At 45.8% G+C, this 20215-nt stretch overlaps 1 long non-coding RNA gene and 1 other non-coding gene across 2 annotated transcripts; both read left to right on the plus strand.

Moving 5' to 3' along the window:
* The first annotated feature begins 3784 nt into the window (after positions 1-3784).
* LOC134760576 (uncharacterized) lies at positions 3785-19468 on the plus strand. Its single transcript, XR_010138344.1, has 2 exons — positions 3785-4481; positions 15872-19468. It is a non-coding gene; the product is annotated as an uncharacterized LOC134760576 (long non-coding RNA).
* On the plus strand, positions 15662-15800 carry LOC112129794 (small nucleolar RNA SNORA8). Its single transcript, XR_002912147.1, has one exon. It is a non-coding gene; the product is annotated as a small nucleolar RNA SNORA8 (small nucleolar RNA).
* Positions 19469-20215: the final 747 nt, after the last annotated feature.

Below are 20215 nucleotides of genomic sequence, written 5' to 3' on the forward strand. Positions count from 1 at the left end.
AGGCAGTGCACCAGAAAAGATATCCAAATGACCGATAAAGGTGTTTGAAACTGCTCAACCTCACTCATAAGCAAATAAATACAAATTAAAATCATGATGAGATAGCAGCACACACCCAGCAGAAGGGCTTAAATTAAAAAGGCTGACAATACAGAGAGATGGTTAGGATGTAGGGGCAATGGAATCTCAAATACAGCTGGGTCAAGTTTGGATTGGTATAACCACTTTGGAAAACTGTTTGGCAGTATCTACTGACGTTGAACATCCTCTGTAACCCAGCAATTTCACTCCAGGAAGTATATGAACTTGCACCTCAAAAGACATGAGTATTTGTATTAGAATATTCTATAAGTATTTGTAGCAGTATGAATCATAATAGCCAAAAGTTGGGGGCAGACCCAGATGTACCTCAGCAGTGGAATGAGCAAACTTCCACATTCATACCATGAATTACCCCACAGCAGGCAAGGAATAGTGACTCAGGCCTGTAATCCCAGCACTTTGGGAGGCCTAGACGGGCCAATCACTTGAGGCCAGGGGTTCAAGCCCAGCATGGCCAACATGGCAAAACCCCATCTCTACACAAAAATTAGCCAGGCATGGTGGCGCACACCATGCTAATCCCAGCTACTCAGGAAGCTGACCCAGCAGAATTGCTTGAACCCAGGAGGTGGAGGCTGCAATGATCTGAGATCACGCCACTGCACTCCAGCCTGGACAACAGAGCAAGACCCCGTCTCAAAAAACAAAAGGCAAACAAAATTAAACTACAGTGTTGACAGACACATGCTTAGCAAGGAGACAATTGCCATAAAATTTAGGACTGTGGTTGCCTCTAAAAGGAGGTGGGAAGCATGAGTGAGGGTTCGAGTTGCTCATGATGGTACATTTCTTGACCTGATGTTTTGTGACATGGCTCTTTGCTGTGTGATAAAACAATAAGCTATCTCTGTTTCATCCACTTTTCTGTAGTGTGTTATATTTCACAATAAGAAAAGGCTAAAAGAAAACAGACTGGCACGGTGGCTCACACCTGTAATCCCAGCACTTTGGGAGGCCGAGGCAGGTGGATCATGAGGTCAGGAGTTGAAGACCAGCCTGGCCAAGGTGATGAAACCCTGTCTCTACTAAAAATACAAAAATTAGCTGGGCGTGTTGGCGGGCACCTGTAATCCCAGCTACCCGAGAGGCTGAGGCAGAGAATTGCTTGAACCCCGGAGGCGGAGGTTGCAGTGAGCCAAGATCGCACCACTGCACTCCAGCCTGGGTGACAGCGAGACTCCGTCTCAATAAATAAATAAATAAATATTCAGCTGGGCGAGGTGGTTCACGCCTGTAACCCCAGCACTTTGGGAGGCCAACACGGGGTTGGCCAAGGTCAGGAGATCAAGACCGTCCTGACTAACACCGCTGAAACCCATCTCTACTAAAAATACAAAAAACTAGCCGGGCGTGGTGGCATGTGCCTGTAGTCCCAGCTACTCGGGAGGCTGAGGCAGGAGAATAGCTTCAACCCAGGAGGCGGAGGTTGCAGTGAGCTGAGATCAAACAACTGCACTTCAGCCTAGGCGACAGAGCAAGACTCTGTCTCAAAAAAAAAATAAAAATAAAAATTTAAAACTCAGTGGATATGTTTGACAAAAAAGCAGCTCTGTATTTTTCTCCTTCCTAATGAAAGCAGGAACCTTTCTAAAAGGAAGTAGTAGAAGTTTGCAGCATTTCTGGCCTCCCAAACATATCCAGTGGCTGTTTCTGGCTTCTCAGTTCACTTTTGAATCCCCTGCTTTTCCTTCTCTCTCCTAGTCAGATGTGTTCTCTGTGTGTGTGTGTGTGTGTGTGTGTGTGTGTGTGAGCATGAGTGTGTGAATGCATGAGTGTGTGAATGCATGTGTGTGTGAATGCATGTATGTGTGAACGTGTATTTGTGTGTGGATGAGTGTGTGTGAATGTTTACGTCTGTGTGTTTGCGTACATGTATGTTTGTGCTAACGTGCTTGTGTTTGTGAACATGAGAGTATGTGAGAGAGAGTGTGTGTGTGAATGAGTGTGTATGTGTGTGTGCACACAGGCGCCTGTGTGGCTCAGCCTTGGCCCTTGGCTCTCTGGCTTCTGCAGGCTCTCCCACGGAGCACCCTCTGCTGACTCTGCAGCCCCGCAGGCCTTCCTCCAACAGTCCATGACAGGAAGCCAGGCTTCCTGGGGTCCTGAGTCAGCAGAGCAGGAAGGAAACAAAGGCCTCAGAACCGCAGAAGAGAAAGAAGGCAGCCTGAAGACAGAAGGCGACCCTCTGAAGACAGGTCTAGAGACTTAATGTATGATGTTCCTGGAGTCCCGTTGCCTGTAAGGGAAGCACAAACCCTGGGTTGCTCTGTGTCCTCTGAACTGTCTGATCCCAGGCAAGCTCCTCGGCCTCTCTCTGCTACAGTTTCTTTGCCTGTGAAACGGGGATAATAAAATAGCCTTTCCATGGGCTGAGCACGGTGGCTTATGCCTGTAATCCCAGCACTTTGGGAGGCCGAGGCGGGTGGATCACGAGGTCAGGAGTTCAAGACCATCCTGGCCAACATAGTGAAACCCTGTCTCTACTAAAAATACAAAAACTAGCTGTGCATGGTGGCGCGTGCCTGTAGTGCCAGCTACTCAAGAGGCTGAGGCAGGAGAATTGCTTGAACCCGGGAGGTGGAGGTTGCAGTGAGCCAAGATCGCGCTACTGCACTCCAGCCTGAGCAACAGAGTGAGGCTTCGTCTCAAAAAAAACAAAAAACAAAAAAAGACAATAGCCTTTCCAGGGACTGTGGGATTACAGGCTTCTCAAACCTCAGCTTGGATAGAGTAAGTCTACAGAAGATTAGCTCTTATTGCTTCAACGGCTTTAAAACAGGGAATGTTAAATACCCACTTATTTTTTTCCTGCATTTTATCTCCCATGTTTCAATTGATAACTAATATCGAACAAGCAAACAAAACAAATCAGAAACCCCCTGGTAGCCAGGGTTTGGCATTTGTGATTAATCTACAGGAGATCAGTACTAAAATAGGATATTATGTCGGAGGACATTTTCATCCTAGGTCCTACTGCAACTCGAATGGCACTTAGGCTCCACAAGACCAACTTCCTATTTCTACATCAGTGAAGGTTCAGAGCGGAGCTTTTCATTCAGCAAAGACAGCAGGAAGCACAGGGTTCGGTGACGAATTCTCACGTGGTGAGCGTGGTCTCCAGAGGTGTTAAGATGTCGTGGGAAAGCAGAAAGCACCAGGTTTAGAGGTGACTTAGACCTTGGTCCACGAGACCTTTGGCTCATGACTGAATCTGGCCCTTCTTATCCATCAAAGGGAAACACTGGACTACATAGTCTAAATTTCCTTCACCTCAATAAGTAAGGATTTCACTCTTCTAACGAAAGAAAGAAAGAAAGAGGGTCAGGTGCAGTGACTCACACCTGTAATCCCAGCACTTTGGGAGGACGAGGCAGGCGGATCACCTGAGGTCAGGAGTTCAAGACCAGCCTGGCCAACATGGTGAAACCCCATCTCTACTAAAAATACACAAATTAGCTGAGCGTAGTGGCGGGCGCCTGTAGTCACAGCTACTCGGGAGGCTGAAGCAGGAGAATGGCTTGAACCCAGGAGGCGAAGGTTGCAGTGAGCCAAGATTGCACCACTGCACTCCAGCCTGGGTGACAGAGCAAGACTCTCTCTCAAAAAAAGAGAGAGAGAGGGAAGGAGGGGTAGAGGGAAGGAGGGGTAGAGGGAGGGAGGGAGGGAAAGAGAGAAAAAAAGAAGGAAAGAAAGGCCAGGCATGGTGGCTCACGCCTGTAATCCCAGCACTTTGGGAGGCCGAGGCAGGTGGATCACAAGGTCAGGAGTTCAGGACCAGCCTGGCCACTATGGTGAAACCCCATCTCTACTAAAAATACAAAAAAAAAAAAAAAAATTAGCCGGGCGTGATGACGCATGCCTGTAATCCTAACTACTCAGGAGGCTGAAGCAGGAGAATTGCTTGAACCCAGGAGGCAGAGGTTGCAGTGAGCCGAGATCGCGCCACTGCACTCCATCCTGGGGGACAGAGCGAGACTCTGTCTCAAAAAAAAAAAAAAAGAAAAGAAAAGAAAAAGAAAAAAGAAGGAGGGAGAGAAGAAGAGCGAGTGATGAAGATTTTGGCTAAGAACCAGCTATGAAGAAAAAAAAAGTATCCCCTAATGTCTTTCTTCTTACAAAACAAAGTGTGTTTTAATTATAAGTCAAATTTCACTTTAAAGGAAGAAAATAACCCTTAGGCATTTTCTGTTCTAGTTAATTTAACTTTAATTTTTGTCTCCAGCAGGTACCTCTTCAGTAGAAAAATTCAATAAGGTTTCTGACACTTTCTACCTATGGGCCAGTTACATACAGAAGAGAAAACTGAAACTGAAAACTGGTTTGTCATTTTTACAGAAAGTCACTGCAAAGAAGGAGAATTCCAAGTGCCAATGACTTGAGTATGTAATTCTTTTGTGCCATTTCTGATGCTATAGGGTTAATCCAGTATGAAGAAAGTGACAAAGGGCAGGATTTATTTTTATGGATTCCACATTATAACCAAGTACTTGGCAACCTGCTCTCTCATATGTTGCGAAACAAAAATGTTGCTTTCAGTGTGTTTTTAATTGGCCAAGCAGTTCGTTTGATCACAATGCTCGGGTATACACTCAGAGACACCAGAACATTCTCATTGCGTTTTCACTGCTTTGGTTAACATCTTGGTCTCCTGTCCGCACTCTAAAGAACCATTTGAGGACTCAGGGGAGTCATGTCCTGGGAGTGACTATAGGTCCTAGGCCGCAGCCCCCACTGTCTCAGCCTAAACCATTCAAAGGCACTCAGATCCAGATTTGCAAAATATTTTGCAAAACTTGCAAAAACCCCACCAGTTTTAGATTTTGAAATTATTGGCACAGGCAAGTGTCTACAATCGTGAAGTTCTCATGAGTGGGGTGGAACAGATTTCTGTAAACAAAGCAAACTCCAGTCTCTCCAGCCTGCTGTAGAAATATTTATACCCAGCCGGGTGCAGTGGCTCACACCTGTGATCTCAGCACTTTGGGAGGCCGAGGTGGGTGGATCACCTGAGGTCAGGCGTTGGAGACCAGCCTGGCCAACATGGTGAAACCCCACCTCTACTAAAAATACAAAAATTGGCCTGGCACGGTGGCTCATGCCTGTAATCCCAGCACTTCTTAGAGGCCAAGGTAGGTGGATCACCTGAGGTCAGGAGTTTGAGCCCAGCCTGGCCAACATGGCAAAAACCCACCTCTACTAAAAATACAAAATTAGCTGGGCATGGTGACAGACGCCTGTAATCCCAGCTACTCGGGAGGCTGAGGCAGGAGAATTGCTTGAACCCGATAGACGGAGGTTTCAGTGAGCCAAGATGATGCCACTGCACTCCAGCCTGGGCGACAGAGTGAGACTCCATCTCAAAAAAAAAAAAAACAGAAAAGAAGTCGAGCGCGGTGGTTTACACCTATAATCCCGGCACTTTGGGAGGCCAAGGTAGGTGGATCACCTGAGGTCGGGAGTTCAAGACCAGCCTGACCAACATGGAGAAACTCCATCTCTACTAAAACTACAAAATTAGCCAGGCGTGGTGGCACATGCCTGTAATCCCAGCTACTTGGGAGGCTGAGGCAGGAAAATTGGTTGAACCTGGGAGGCGGAGGTTGCAGTGAGCTGAGATCGCACCATTGCACTCCAGCCTGGGCAACAAGAACGAAACTCTGTCTCAAAAAAAGAAAAGAACAAAAATTAGTTGGGTGTGGTGGTGTGCACCTGTAATCCCAGCTACTTGGGAGACTGAGGCATGAGAATAGCTTGAACCCAGGAAGCAGAGGTTGCAGTGAGCCAAGATTGCACCACTGCACTCCAGCCTGGGCGACAGAGCAAGGATCTGTCTTAAAAAAAAAAAAAAAAAAAAAAAAAAACAGAAAAGAAAAAGAAAGATTTATACCCAAAGAAAAGGGTCCCTTCCAGCTCAAGGATGCTTTAATGTAAACTTTTTTTTTTAACTACAAACGAAGTGCTTTGAGCAAACCTCAGAACCTTCAGGTGCATGTTTTAACCTAACTCATCTCTTTGCCCTATAGGCTTGACCGAAAGGTAAAAATATCCCTTATGATTCTCTTCACAAGAAGGGAGCCAAGTATTTATTGGATGCAAGACAGTTTGTTTAAGGAGCCTAAAAAAGCAAAGATGCAGCGGTGAAAAAGAACAAGATCATGACCTTTGCAGGGACATGGATGGAGCTGGAGGCCATTATTCTTAGCAAACTAACACAGGAACAGAAAACCAAATACTGCATGCTCTCACTTAAAAGTGGGAGCTACGTGATGAGAACACACAGACACATAGAAGGGAACAGCACACACTGGGGACTTTCAGAGGGTTGAGGGTGGGAGGAAGGAGAGGATTGGGAAAAATAACTAATGGCTACTAGGCTTAAAACTTGGGTGACAAAATAATATGTACAACAAAACCCCATGACACAAGTTTACCTAGTAACAAACCTGCACTTGTACCCCAGAACTTAAAAAAAAAAAAATCTATTGACTCAAAAGCCTGGTAAGCAGCTTTCACTGTTTTCACCAAACCTCATCAGAGCCACAACAGACCTTCCATAGTCTTGACCAAAGGTAAAGATTCGCCTCACAAGAAAGGAGCCAACTGTTCATTGCATGTAAGGCAGTTTTTTAAAGAACTCCTTTAAAAAACAATCTGTTGACTCAAAAGCCTCGTGACCAGTTTTCACAGTATTCACCAGACCTCGTCAGAGCCACAATAAACCTTCCCATAATAGCTTCGGTGTCCCAGAAGACAGCAGCAAAGCTATGGGTTGATTTATCAGTCATTATTAACATTCGTATCTGCACACAGTTGGATTTCTTTTAAATGGGGCCTAATTTTTTTTTCTGGCCCTTGTACCATGTTTGCCCACCTGATTTTGTTATCTAAAGTCTTTATGTGAAGTCAGGAGAGTTTCCAACACTAAGATGCTAGGAAGTGGATAATGGTTCTTTACACCAAATAAAGCTACCCTCACTGGAATTCTTACAAAGTGAGAGGCCACAGTTCCAGGGACCAAAGAGCCAGCATCAAGCAGGGCTGAAATTGAGCCTCCTGTTATTCCCGTTCTATCCCTCACTGGGTCCTCTATTTCTTTCTTCCTGTTTTTTGTTTGTTTGTTTGTTTGTTTTTTGTGACAGAGTCTCCCTCTGTTGCCCACGCTGCAGTGCATTAGCGTGATCTCGGCTCATTGCAACCTCCGCCTCCTGGGTTCAAGCAATTCTCCCACCTCAGCCTCCCAAGTAGCTGGGACTGCAGGCGTGCACCACCATGCCCAGCTAATTTTTGTATTTTTAGTATAGAAGGGGTTTCACCATGTTGTCCAGGCTGGTTTAAAACTCCTGACCTCAGGTGATCCGCCCACCTTGGCCTCCCAAAGTACTGGGACTACAGGCATGAACCACCGCGCCCGGCCACTTTCTTCCTTGTCTCTTACTTATCCTGTTTTCCTTCCCTTCCCTTTCTCCCTATTCAGCTACAGTTTTTTTGTTTTTGTTTTTGTTTTTGTTTTTAATGAGACAGGGTCTAACTCTGTTGCCCAGGCTGGAGTGCAGTGGTGTGATGTCAGCTCACTGTACCTTCCACCTCCCAGTCTCAAGCAATCCTCCTGCCTCAGCTTCCTGAGTAGCTAGGACTAGGTGCATGCCACCATGCCCAGTTGATTTTTGTATTTTCTGTAGAGACAGGGTTTTGCCATGTTGCCCAGGCTGTTCTTGAACTCTGGGCTCAAGCAATCCTCCCACCTCAGCCTCCCAAAGTACCTGGATTATAGGCATGAACCACCTCACCCAGCTCTTCTAAAGTCTTAATCACTTACTGAATTACAGCTCTTACCCAGAACTCTCACCTGTCTTTTGTTACTACCTTCCAGGGCATCTTTAGGGTTGTTCCCATTTTCTTCTCCTCTTTGAAAACATCTCCTGTCTCTGATCACATGTCCTAGACCACCCACCTCCAAATCTCCTTTATGCCACCAGGTGATCTCTATACTGTCACTTCAGTCATAATTGCAAGATTTTTCTTACTGATTCCTTTTATCATGCATTGGAACACAGGTTTGTTACACGCCCCAATATCCATTCTCTCCCTTCTTGATTTTCAGATGGAACATGGCTGCCCAAACTACAATTCACAGCCTGTCTTGCAGTTAGAAATTGTCCTGGAACAGGCCAGGCACGGTGGCTCACACCGGTAATCCTAGCACTTTGGGAGGCTGAAGCAGGCAGATTACCTGAGGTCAGGAGTTCAAGACCAGCCTGACCAACATGGAGAAACACCATCGCTACTAAAAATACAAAATTAGTCCAGCATGGTGGCTCATGCCTGTAATCCCAGCTACTCTGGAGGCTGAGGCAGGATAATCGCTTGAACCAGGGAGGCAGATGTTGCAGTGAGCCAAGATCGCACCATTGCACTCCAGCCTGGGCAACAAGAAGCAAAACTCCGTCTCAAAAACAAAAAAACAAAAAAACAAAAAACAACAAAAACAAAAAAGAAATTGTCCTGGAACAGAGAGTTGCAATCAAAATTATTGTGTGCATTGTCCAAAAAATGTCCTTTAAAAAGAGTTATGGGCACTCTTTTTTGCTCCTTCCTATTTTCTGCTGGGTAGAATATGGATGTGCAGTCTGGAGCTTGAGCAACCAGCTTGGATCATGAGGCCGTGTGCTAAGCACATCAGAGCGTTAAAACTAGAGGTGTCGGCTGGGTGTGGTGGCTCACACCTGTAATCCCAGCACTTTGGGAGGCCAAGGTGGGTGGATCACCTGAGGTCAGGAGTTTGAGACCAGCCTGGCCAACATGTTGAAACCCTGTCTCTACTAAAAATACAAAAAATCAGCTGGGCATGGTGGCACACACCTGTAGCCCCAGCTACTTGAGAGGCTGAGGCAGGAGAATCGCTTGAACCCAGGAGACGGAGGTTGCAGTGAGCTGAGATCGCACCATTGCACTCTAGCCTGGGCAACAAAAGCGAGACTCCTTCTCAAAAACAAAAACAAACAAACAAAAAAAACTAGAGGTGTCGGGGACAGTGGCTCACGCCTATAATCCCAGCACTTTGGAAGGCTGAGGCAGGCAGGTCACTTGAGGCCAGGAGTTCAATACCAGCATGGCCAACATGGTGAAACCCCATCTCTACTAAAAAAAATAATAATAATACAAAATACGAAAATGAGCCAGGTGGGTTGGCACACACCTGTAATCCCAGCTAGTGGGGAGGCAAAGGTGGGAGGATCACTTGAGCCTGGGAGGTGGAGGTTGCAGTGAGCCAAGATCATGCCACTGCACTCCAGCCTTGGCAACAGAGCAAGACTCTGTCTCTAAAAACAAGAAGAAAATTAGAGGCGTCTTGAGTGTCTGATGATTAGGGGACCCCATACCAGCCCTGGAATGACCATCTGAATTCTGTTATTTGAGTGAGAAACTAAACTTCTATCACATTTAAGCCATTTTTTTTTTTTTTTTTGAGACAGAGTCTCACTCTGTTGCCTAGGCCGGAGTGCAGTGGCACGGTCTCAGCTCACTGCAATCTGTCTCCCGGGTTCAAGCAATTCTCCTGCCTGAGCCTCCCGGGTAGCTGGGATTACAGGCACCTGCCACCACGCCCAGCTAATTTTTTTTGTAATTTTAGTAGAGAAGGGGTTTCACCATGTTGCCCAGACTGGTCTCAAACTCCTTACCTCATGATCCACCCACCTTGGCCTCCCAAAGCACTAGGATTACAGTCATGAGTCACTGCACCCAGCCTCCGCACTATTATTTTTTTCAATGTATGTAGCCAGATATACATTTTAACATATGGAATTTATAAAGTCATACTACATATAAATCTAATTTATCTAGACCCATGCAAAAGTCATTAGGCCCAGGGTGGGCCTTGCAGAGAGAACAGATAAAGGGTAGGGAATTCTACTGACTCAAAACCCTTCTGACTGGCTTTCATGGGCTTACCAGATTCCCTTAGTGCCACAGAAAACATCTCATAATAGCTTTAGTGTCCAGAGGCAGAAGATATTATAATATTTTGTAACTTTTTTGCATAATTGTACTATTCTTGCAAGAACTATTCTTGCAAGAACTTGCAAGAATAGTAGAGGGAGTTCCCATACAACCTTCACCCACATTCCCCAAATGTTAACATTTTATCACATTTGCTTTATCATTCTCACTGTATCTATATTTTTTCTGAAACATTTGAGAGTAAGCTGCAGAAACACTGCCCCTTTACCTCCAAACACTTTTTTTTTCTTGAGATAGGGTCTTGTTCTGTTGCCCAGACTTGAGTACAATGGTATGATCATGGCTCACTGCAGCCTCAACCTCCTGGGCTCCAACAATTTTCCCACCTCAGGCTCCCAAGAAGCTGGGAGTACAGGTGTGTGCAACCATACCCAGGTAAGTTTTGTTTTTTGTGTGTTTTTTTGCATAGAAGAAGTCTCACTATATTGCCCTGGCTGGTCTCGAGCTCCTGAGCTCTCAAACTCCTGCCTTGACCTCCCAAAGCACTGGGATTATAGGCATGAGCCACCACACCCAGCCTCTAAACACTTTGCATGTATTTCCTAAAAACAAGGAATTATGTGGGAACATAACCACAGTAAGACGATTAAAATCAGAAAATTCACCTTCTTACAATACTATTAGCTAACCTAGCCCGGCCTAGCCTTGACATTTTTGAGGAGTCGGTTCTGCAGAATGTCCCTCAGTTTGGGAACATCTGTTGCTTTTCTCAGGACTAGATTCAGTTTGTGCATTTGTGGCAGGAATACCCCGCAAGTAATGCGGTGCTATTCTTAGTGCATCATAGCAGGAGACCTATGATGTCAGTGTGTTACTGGGGATGTTAATTTTGATCATTGGTTGAGATGATGTCCACCAGCTGTCTTCACGGCAAAGTTAATATTTTCTCTTTGTAAAATAAGTATTATGTAGCCGGGCACAGTTTTTCATGCCTGTAATTCCAGCACTTTGGGAGGCCAAGACGGCCTGATCACCTGAGGTCAGGAGTTGGAGACCAGCTTGGCCAACATAGTGAAACCCCATCTCTACTAAAAAATACAAAAATTAGCCTGGCGTGGTGGCTGGTGCCCGTAATCCCAGTGACTCAGGAGGCCGAGGTGGGAAAATCACTTGAACCCAGGAGGCAGAGGTTGCAGTGAGCAGAGATGGTGCCATTGCACTCCAGCCGGGCGACAAGAGCGAAACTCCTTCTCAAAAAATGAAATACAATAAGTATTATGTGTGAAGCACTTTGAGACTGTGTCAATAACTGTGTAATCCTCCAACTTTCATTCAAACCTTTTAGCATTTATTGATTATTTTCTTTTCTTTTTTTTTTTTTTTTTTTGGTGGGGGGCTATTGAGTCTTGTTCTGTTGCCCAGGCTGGAGTGCAATGGTGGGATCTCTGCTCACTGCAAGCTCCGCCTCCTGGGTTCACGCCATTCTCCTGCCTCAGCCTCCGGAGTAGCTGGGACCACAGGCGCCGGCCACCATGCCCGGCTAATCTTTTTGTATTGTTAGTAGAGACGGGGTTTCACCGTGTTAGCCAGAATGGTCTCGATCTCCTGACCTCGTGATCCGCCCGCCTTGGCCTCCCAAAGTGCTGGGATTACAGGCGTGAGCCACCGTGCCCGACCTAATGATTCTTGCATAAATCAATTATTACTACGATGATTGGCCAATAGTGATGTTGTAACACTTTTCTTTTCTTTTCCAAGGAGGATTGAAATTTAGAATGACATGAAAACAAAAACCCAAGGACGTGGTGCTTATCTCCATGAACAGTATATAAACAAAAATAATTTACCAATTAAGAAATCTCTTTTTGGCCTTGTGCAGTGGCTCACGCCTGTAATCCCAGCACTTTGGGAGGCCAAGGCTGGCGGATCACAAGGTCAGGAGTTCGAGACCAGCCTGGCCAATATGATGAAACCTCGTCTCTACTAAAAATACAAAAAATTAGCTGGGCGTGGTGGCAGGCGTCTGTATTCCCAGTTACTTGGGAAGCTGAGGCAGGAGAATTGCTTGAACCCGGGAGGCGGAGCTTGCAGTGAGCCGAGATCGCATCACTGCACTCCAGCCTGGGTGACAGAGTGAGACTCTGTCTCTAAATAAATAAATAAATAAATAAATAAGAAAAGAAAAAATAAATCTCTTTTTGAACACAGAGCATGTGTCTAGAGTTGTGCCAGACCTTAGGATTCAAAAGTAAATGAGTCCATGGGCCTACCACTGTGAACGCGCCTGATCTCATCTGATCTCAGAAGTTAACCCGGGTCAGGCCTGGTTAGTACTTGGATGAGAGGCCAACAGGGAATACCACATACTGTAACCTTAAAAAAAAAAAGAAAAAAAAAGAGAGTAAATGAGATATCCCAGTTCTCAGGGAGCACAGTTGTTTAATAGGGGACACGTGAATAAATACAACACAGTAAGTGCTATTTCTAGAACCAGGCTCCTTGTATGGTAGGGTCTAGGGCTCCTCTATGGAGTGGTGTAAGATGACACACTTTCTTTGTCACCCAGCTACTTGCATACACTGAGAAAGATGTTGCTTTCTGGGAGGCAAAAACTTCAACACTATCTATTATTGATGTATCTGAGGAACTTGGGTGCCCAGGCAAGAGCAAGATTGCCAGAAAGGACTATAGAAGCCTCAAGAAAAATCTCACTTTAAAGAAAGGAAGAATTGGCTGGGTGAGGCAGCTGTCCTGGTCTACAACCTTCATAATCCTGGCTTGTGGAAGTCTCACCTGATATCCTGTCAAACATGAAATATGCCCACATCTCATACTATATTAATCTATGTGTATATATATTAGTTTTGTATGAGATGAGTTTGCTTGTTTTTTTGAGATGGAGTCTCACTCTGTTGCCCAGGCCTGGAGCAGTGGCTTGATCTTGGCTCACTGCAACCTCTGCCTCCTGGGTTCAAGCAATTCTCCTGCCTCAGCCTCCCAAGTAGCTGGGATTACAGGTGCCCGCCACCACGCCCAGCTAATTTTTGTATTTTTATTAGAGACGGGGTTTCACCACGTTGACCAGGCTGGTGTCAAACTCCTAACCTCAGGTAATCCACCTGCCTTGGCCTCCCAAAGTACTGGGATTACAGGCATGAGCCACCACACCCAGCCAAATTTTATATGAGATGAGTTTTATCAGTTGGTTGACATACCATTATAATTTGTTAGCATTTTATTAATTTTAATTGTTAAGTTTTTGTAGTTTAAAACAAATACATATTGGCCAGGTGCAGTGGCTCACACCTATAAAACCAGCACTTTGGGAGGCCAAGGCAGGAGATCACCTGAGGTCAGGCGTTCAAGACCAGCCTGGACAACATGGTGAAACCTCATCTCTACTAAAAATACAAAAATTAGCCGGGCGTGGTGGCAGGTGCCTGTAATCCCAGCTACTCGGGAGGCTGAGGCAAGAGAATTGCTTGAACCCACGAGGCAGAGGTTGCAGTCAGCTGAGATCGCCCCATTGCACTCCAGCCTGGGTGACAAGAACAAGACTTCTTCTCAAAAACACAAACAAACAACAAAAAAAATACATTTTCTTAGGTCTCCAACCAGAAACCTTTTTGTAGGCTTTTACATAGCTCATAGGCATTAGCAAGCATGCCTGACATGGCTAATAAGTTTTTGTTAAGTTGAAAGAAGTTTCACTTACTTTATCAAATGTCCTTGAGCTAGTAAAATTTTATTATTTTTGTTTGTTTGTTTGTTTTTGAGACGGAGTCTCACTCTGTAGCCCAGGCTGGAGTGCAGTGGTGCGATCTCAGCTCTCTGCAACCTTCTCCCTCCGGGTTCCAGAGATTCTCCTGCCTCAGCATCCTGAGTAGCTGGGACTACAGGCATACACCACCACACTCGGCTAATTTTTTTTGTATTTTTAGTAGAGACGGGGTTTCACCATGTTGGCCAGGATGGTCTCAATCTCCTGACCTCGTGATCCACCCACCTCGGCCTCCCAAAGTGCTGGGATTACAGGTGTGAGCCACCCCGCCCGGCCAGATTTAGTTCTTTTTTTTAAATAAATAAATAAATAAATAAATAAATAAATCCATCTTGTGTTTGTTTTTGTTTTTGAGACAGAGTCTCACTCTGTTGCCCAGGCTGGAGTAAAGTGGCATAATCATAGCTCACTGCAGCCTGAAGCTGCTGGGCTCAGATGATCCTCCTACCTCAGCCTCCCTGGTAGCTAGGTCTACAGGTGTGTGCCACCATGCCCAGCTAATTTTTTGTATTTTTTGTAGAGAGGAGGTTTCACCATGTTACCTAGGCTGGAACCCTTTTTTTTTTTTTTTTTTTTTGAGACGTAGTCTTGCTCTGTCGCCCAGGCTGGAGTTCAGTAGCATGATCCCGGCTCACTGCAACCTCCACCTTCTGGGTTCAAGCAATTCTTCTGCCTCAGCCTCCCGAGTAGCTGAGACTACAGGCTTGCGCTACCACATTCGGCTAATTTTTTTATTTTTAGTAGAGACGGGGGTTTCGCCATTTTGGCCAGGCTGGTCTCGAACTCCTGACCTCGTCATCCGCCCACTTCAGCCTCCCAAAGTGATGGAATTACAGGCGTGAGGCACCACGCCTGGCCAGAACCCACCTTTTTATTGAGATATAATTTATATACCATAAGATTCGCCCATTTAAAGTGCGCAACTGAATGGTCTTCAGTACAAAGAGTTGTGCAACCATCACCACTATCTAATTTTAGAACATTTCATCACTTCAGGAAGAAAGTTTATGCCCATTTAAAGTCACTCCCCATCCTTCCTCCAGCCCCTGACACCCACTAGTCTACTTTTTGTCTCTATGGATTTGCCTTTTATCGACATTTTATCTAAATGGAATCATACAATATGTGGTCTTTTGAGATTTCTTTCAACTTAGCCTAATGTTTTGAGGGTCATCCATGTTGTAGCATGTATCAGGACTCCATTCTTTTTTTTTTTGAGACAGAGTTCCAGTCTGTTACCCAGGCTTAAGTGCAGTGGCAAGATCGACTCACTGCAACCTCCACTTCCTGGGCTCAAACGATTCTCCTGCCTCAGCCTCCCGAGTAGCTGGGATTACAGGCATGTGCCACCACGCCCAGCTAATGTTGTATTTTTAGTAGAGACGGGGTTTTACCACGTTGGCCAGGCTGGTGTTGAACTCCTGGCCTCAAGTGATCCACCTGCTTCGGCCTCCCAAAGTGCTAGGATTACATGTGTGCCGCTGCACCTGGCCAGAAGCTGGAATTTTAGATCAAAGATCATAGATAGGCCAGGTGCAGTGGCTCATGCCTGTAATCCCAACACTTTGGGAGGCCATGGCAGGAGGATCACCTGAGGCCAGGAGTTCAAGACCAGCCTGGGCAACACAGGGAGACCCTGTCTCTACAAATTAGCTGAACGTGGTGGCATATGGCTGTGGTTCCAGCTACTTGGGAGGCTGAGAGGTGGGAGGATCACTTGAGCCTGGGTGGTCAAGGCTGCAGTAAGCCATTATCATGCCACTGCAATCCAGCCTGGGCAACAGAGCAAGACCCTGTTTCAAAAAAAAAAAAAGATCTTGCACTGCATGGCATCTGCACCCAGCAGTTTACTCTTGCTAAGGTGTTCAAAGGTCAGTGCTATAGAAATTCAGTATCTGGCATCATTGGTTTTCTTGAGCTTGTGCTTGTTTAACCTGGTATTTCTATTGATACAGTATTTGTATAGGTGTCACAGAGTGCTTAGTTTGATATACTCTATAACAGTAAGCAATGCCTTTCTTCTTCCAGGGTGTTGAATTGAGAACCAGGCAGATCCACCACCTACAGTAAAGATGACCCTAAAGTGAATTGGTTGAAGAAATTAGATCCCAAAGATTCTTGGTGAATTTTCAAGTCTTCGTCAGTATATCCATATTAAAAGGAGATGACAGAAGCCAAAATAAAAAAATTATGGGCTGATGGGACAACTGGATTAAAATAAGCATCAGTTTCGTTAAAAAGGGCTAACTTGAAGATAAATCTTTAGACTCCAGCTCTTTAGAGGATCTAAAGTGACCCTGAGGGACAGTGGAAAACATCACAACATGGAATCCCTTGGATAAAAAGCTATTGACTTTGAATAATTTTGCCTAATGTTACATAATACACAATTAAAAAAAAAAAAAAAAAAAAAAAAAAAAAAAAACCTCGGCCAGGCATGGTGGCTCACGCCTGTAACCCCAGCACTTTGGGAGGCCGAGGTGGGCAGATCACAAAGTCAAGAGATCGAGACCATCCTGGCCAACATGGTGAAACCCTGTCTCTACTAAAAATAACTTACCTGGGCATGGTGGCACACACCTGTAGTCCCAGCTACTCGGGAGGCTGAGGCAGGAGAATGGCGTGAACCCAGGAGGCGGAGGTTGCAGTGAGCCGAGATTGAGCCACTGCACTCCAGCCTGGGCGAAAAGAGTGAGACTCTGTCTAAAAAAAAAAAGATTATAGATAGGCCAAAGCCAAAACCAGGCCAAAGCAAAAGGGAAATAAATCAGTAGCCAAGTAGCCAAGTGTCAGGATCAGGATCCAGAAAGGCAGGGTACAGCAGAGACACTAAAACCAGGACCATAGTAAAAGTGAGACACTGAAGAAAGAAACCAAAGAGAACACTGTAACCGGGCGGCTAGCTAATCTTGCAGTTGGATTTAGAGGCAAATTCGGTGATTTTTCCACTGGCTGACCTTTTAGAAGTTCCAGACATGTTCTCCCAAAGGCACTAAGTTCTGCGTCCCAGAGAGGTGGGCTCATGGCACGGCTGATCTCAGAGTTGGTGCTTGTGCAGCTCCTGATACAAGGCACTCCTCTAAATGAAGAGCCAAGGAGCACAAGTTTATTGAAGGTCTACTTTGCGCCTCTTGTGGCAACACTCATACTTGGAGGCAGAGGCTACCATCAGAATATAAATTTTGCCCTCAGGAAGATGAGAAGACAACTGGCTTAGAAACTAGCTTAGAACATTTCCAAGTTTGACACAGGGCCAGGGGCTGTCAAGCCTCAACCACAATGCAATCAACCACCAGCTCTATTCCACAGGCACATGTCCAGGTCGGCTAATAAATGGAAAAGCCAGGATTAAGATTCAAGTTTCGGCCGGTCACGGTGGCTCACTCTTGTAATCCCAGCACCTTGGGAGGCCAAGGCACGCAGATCACGAGGTCAAGAGATCAAGATCATCCTGGCCAACATGGTGAAACCCCGTCTGTACTAAAAATACAAAAATTAGCCGGGCATGGTGGCACGCGTCTGTAATCCCAGCTACTTGAGAGGCTGAGGCAGGAGAATCGCTTGAACCTGGGAGGTGGAGGTTGCAGTGAGCCGAGATCTCACAACTCCACCTCAGTCTGGGAGACAGAATGAGACTCTGTCTCAAAAAGAAAAAAAAAAAAAAAAAAAGATTCAAGTTTCTTAGCCTGGGCAACAACGACGACAAAAAATTAGGAGCTTATGGTGGTGCAGGCCTGTAGTCCTAGCTACTCAGCACGCTGTGGCGGGGGGTGTCACTTGGAGGCTGCAATGAGCTATGATTGCACCACTGCACTCCAGCCTGGGCAGCAGATTAAGACCTTGTCTCTAAGAAAACCAAAATAAAATAAAAATAAAAAATAAATAAAATTTAAATTTCCTCGGCCAGGCGTGGTGGCTCACGCCTGTAACCCCAGCACTTTGGGAGGCCAAGGCGGGCAGATCACCTGAGATCAGGAATTCAAGACCAGCCTGACCAACATGATGAAACCCTGTCTCTACTAAAAATACAAAAATTAGCTGGGCGTGGTGGTGTGCACCTGTAATCCCAGCTCCTCAGGAGGCTGAGGCAGAATTGCTTGAACCCGGGAAGTAGAGGTTGCAGTGAGCTGAGATGGTGCCATTGCACTCTAGCCTGGGTGACAGAGAGAGACTCTGTCTCTAAAATAGATAGATAAATAAATAAATAAAATTTAAGTTTTCCTGCTGAAATGTGGGGCTTTTACGTCTATATCATGGGAGGCTCAGAGAGGCACAGTGAAAGGGAGATGAAGAGGACTGAGGCTTGATTATTTCTTTATTTTTTTATTTTTTTTTTATTTTTGAGACAGAGTCTCGCTCTGTCGCCCAGGCTGGAGTGCAGTGGTGCCATCTCAGCTCTCTGCAACCTCCGCCTCCCGGGTTCCAGTGACTCTTCTGCCTCAGCCTCCCCAGTAGCTGGGACTACAGGCACATGCCACCATGCCCCGTGGCGTGGTGTATTTTTTTATTTTTTAGTAGAGACAAGGTTTTACCATATTGGCAAGGCTGGTCTCGAACTCCTGACTTCATGATCCGCACACCTCGGCCTCCCAAAGTGCTGGGATTACAGGCATGAGCCACCGCGCCAGGCCTGAGGTTTATTTCTATGGGGAAGAAAAAAAAGCAGGGAAGGAGCACTGGAGGGAAAAGGGTTAAAGGAAGAGGAGTCCAAGCAGGGAGAGAGGAAGGAGAAGAATCAGAGAGCAATGGGGTCCCAAAGACCCAAGCTATGGGCTCTGCCCTTTGCTGGAGAGCTTCATAGTTAGACCAGGGATTCCCCCAAGAAGGTGGTACCATGCCCTAAGGGGCTCTTGAAATCTGCAGGGACATTTTTGGTTTTCACAATCAATGAGGAACGCTACCATTAAATGGTCAGAAACCAGGAATGCTAGACATCCTGCAGTATGTGGTGTAAGACAGGACTTTACAATGCCCACATTGGATATTGATGGAAGCAAAAATTTTTTCACGGAGGCCAGGCGTGGTGGCTCACACCTGTAATCCCAACACTTTGGGAGGCTGAAGCAGGTGGATAGCTCGAGGTCAGGAGTTCAAGACCAGCCTGGCCAACATGACGAAACCTCGTCTCTACTGAAAATACAAAAATTAGCCAGGCGTGGTGGCATACACCTGTAGTCCCAGCTACTCAGGAGGCTGAGGCAGGAGAATCACTTGAACCTGGGAGGTGGAGGTTGCAGTGAGCCAAAATTATGCCACTGCACTCCAGCCTGGGCCACAGAGCAAGATTCTGTTTTGGAAAAAAAAATTAATAAATTTGGGCCGGGCTCGGTGGCTCACGCCTGTAATCCCAGCACTTTGGGAGGCTGAGGTGGGTGGATCACCTGAGATCGGGAGTTCGAGACCAGCCTGACCAACATGGAGAAACCCCCGTCTCTACTAAAAATACGAAATTAGCCAGGTGTGGTGGTGCATGCCTGTAGTTCCAGCTACTCGAGAGGCTGAGGCTTGAACCCGGGAGGCAGAGGTTGCGGTGAGCCAAGATCGCACCATTGCACTCCAGCCTGGGCAACAAGAGCGAAACTCCGTCTCAAAAAAATAAAATAAATAAAATAAATTTATCAATCATGGTGGTGTTTTTTGTTGTTGTTGTTGCTGTTTGACAGGGTCTCAAAAATAAATACTTTAAATAAATAAAAATAAATAATTTCCTGATTTTCCAGCTTGCAGATAGCATATTGAGTGAGCCAGCTCCCCTAACAAACCTTCTATGGCTCTCTAAATATATTGTATTGGTTCTGTTTCTCTGGAGAACTCTGACTAACTATATCAGTCTAGAACCTAACTCTACTCTGCATATAAGCACTGAGTATTGTAGCACATTTTTTATTTTACTTTATTTTATTTTTATTTATTTATTTATTTATTTTTGAGACGGAGTGCAGTAGTGTGATCAGCAATCCTCCTAAGTAGTTGGGACCACTGGTACACACCACCACACCTGGCTAATATTTTCTTGTATTTTTTGTAGAGATGGGGTTTCACCATGTTGCTCCAGCTGGTCTGAAACTCCTGGGCTCAAGTGATCCACCTGCCTTGGCCTCCCAAAGTGCAGGGATTACAGGCAAAAGACATGGCACCGGGCCTCATGTAGGTGTTTATAGTGATCTCGGTTGTGATGGTTAATTTTGTGTGTCAGCTGGACTGGCTTGAGGGATGCCCAGACAGCTGGTGAAACATTATTTCTGGGTGTCTCTGGGAGGTGTCTCTGGAAGAGATGAACATTTGACTCAGTAGACCAAGAAGAGAAGATCCAGCTTCAATGAACGTGGCGGTGTGGGGGGGGGCATTATCTAATATATACAGGGCCCCGAA

The sequence above is a fragment of the Pongo abelii genome, chromosome 19 (genome assembly GCF_028885655.2).
Source record: "Pongo abelii isolate AG06213 chromosome 19, NHGRI_mPonAbe1-v2.0_pri, whole genome shotgun sequence".
Lineage (NCBI taxonomy): Eukaryota > Metazoa > Chordata > Mammalia > Primates > Hominidae > Pongo > Pongo abelii.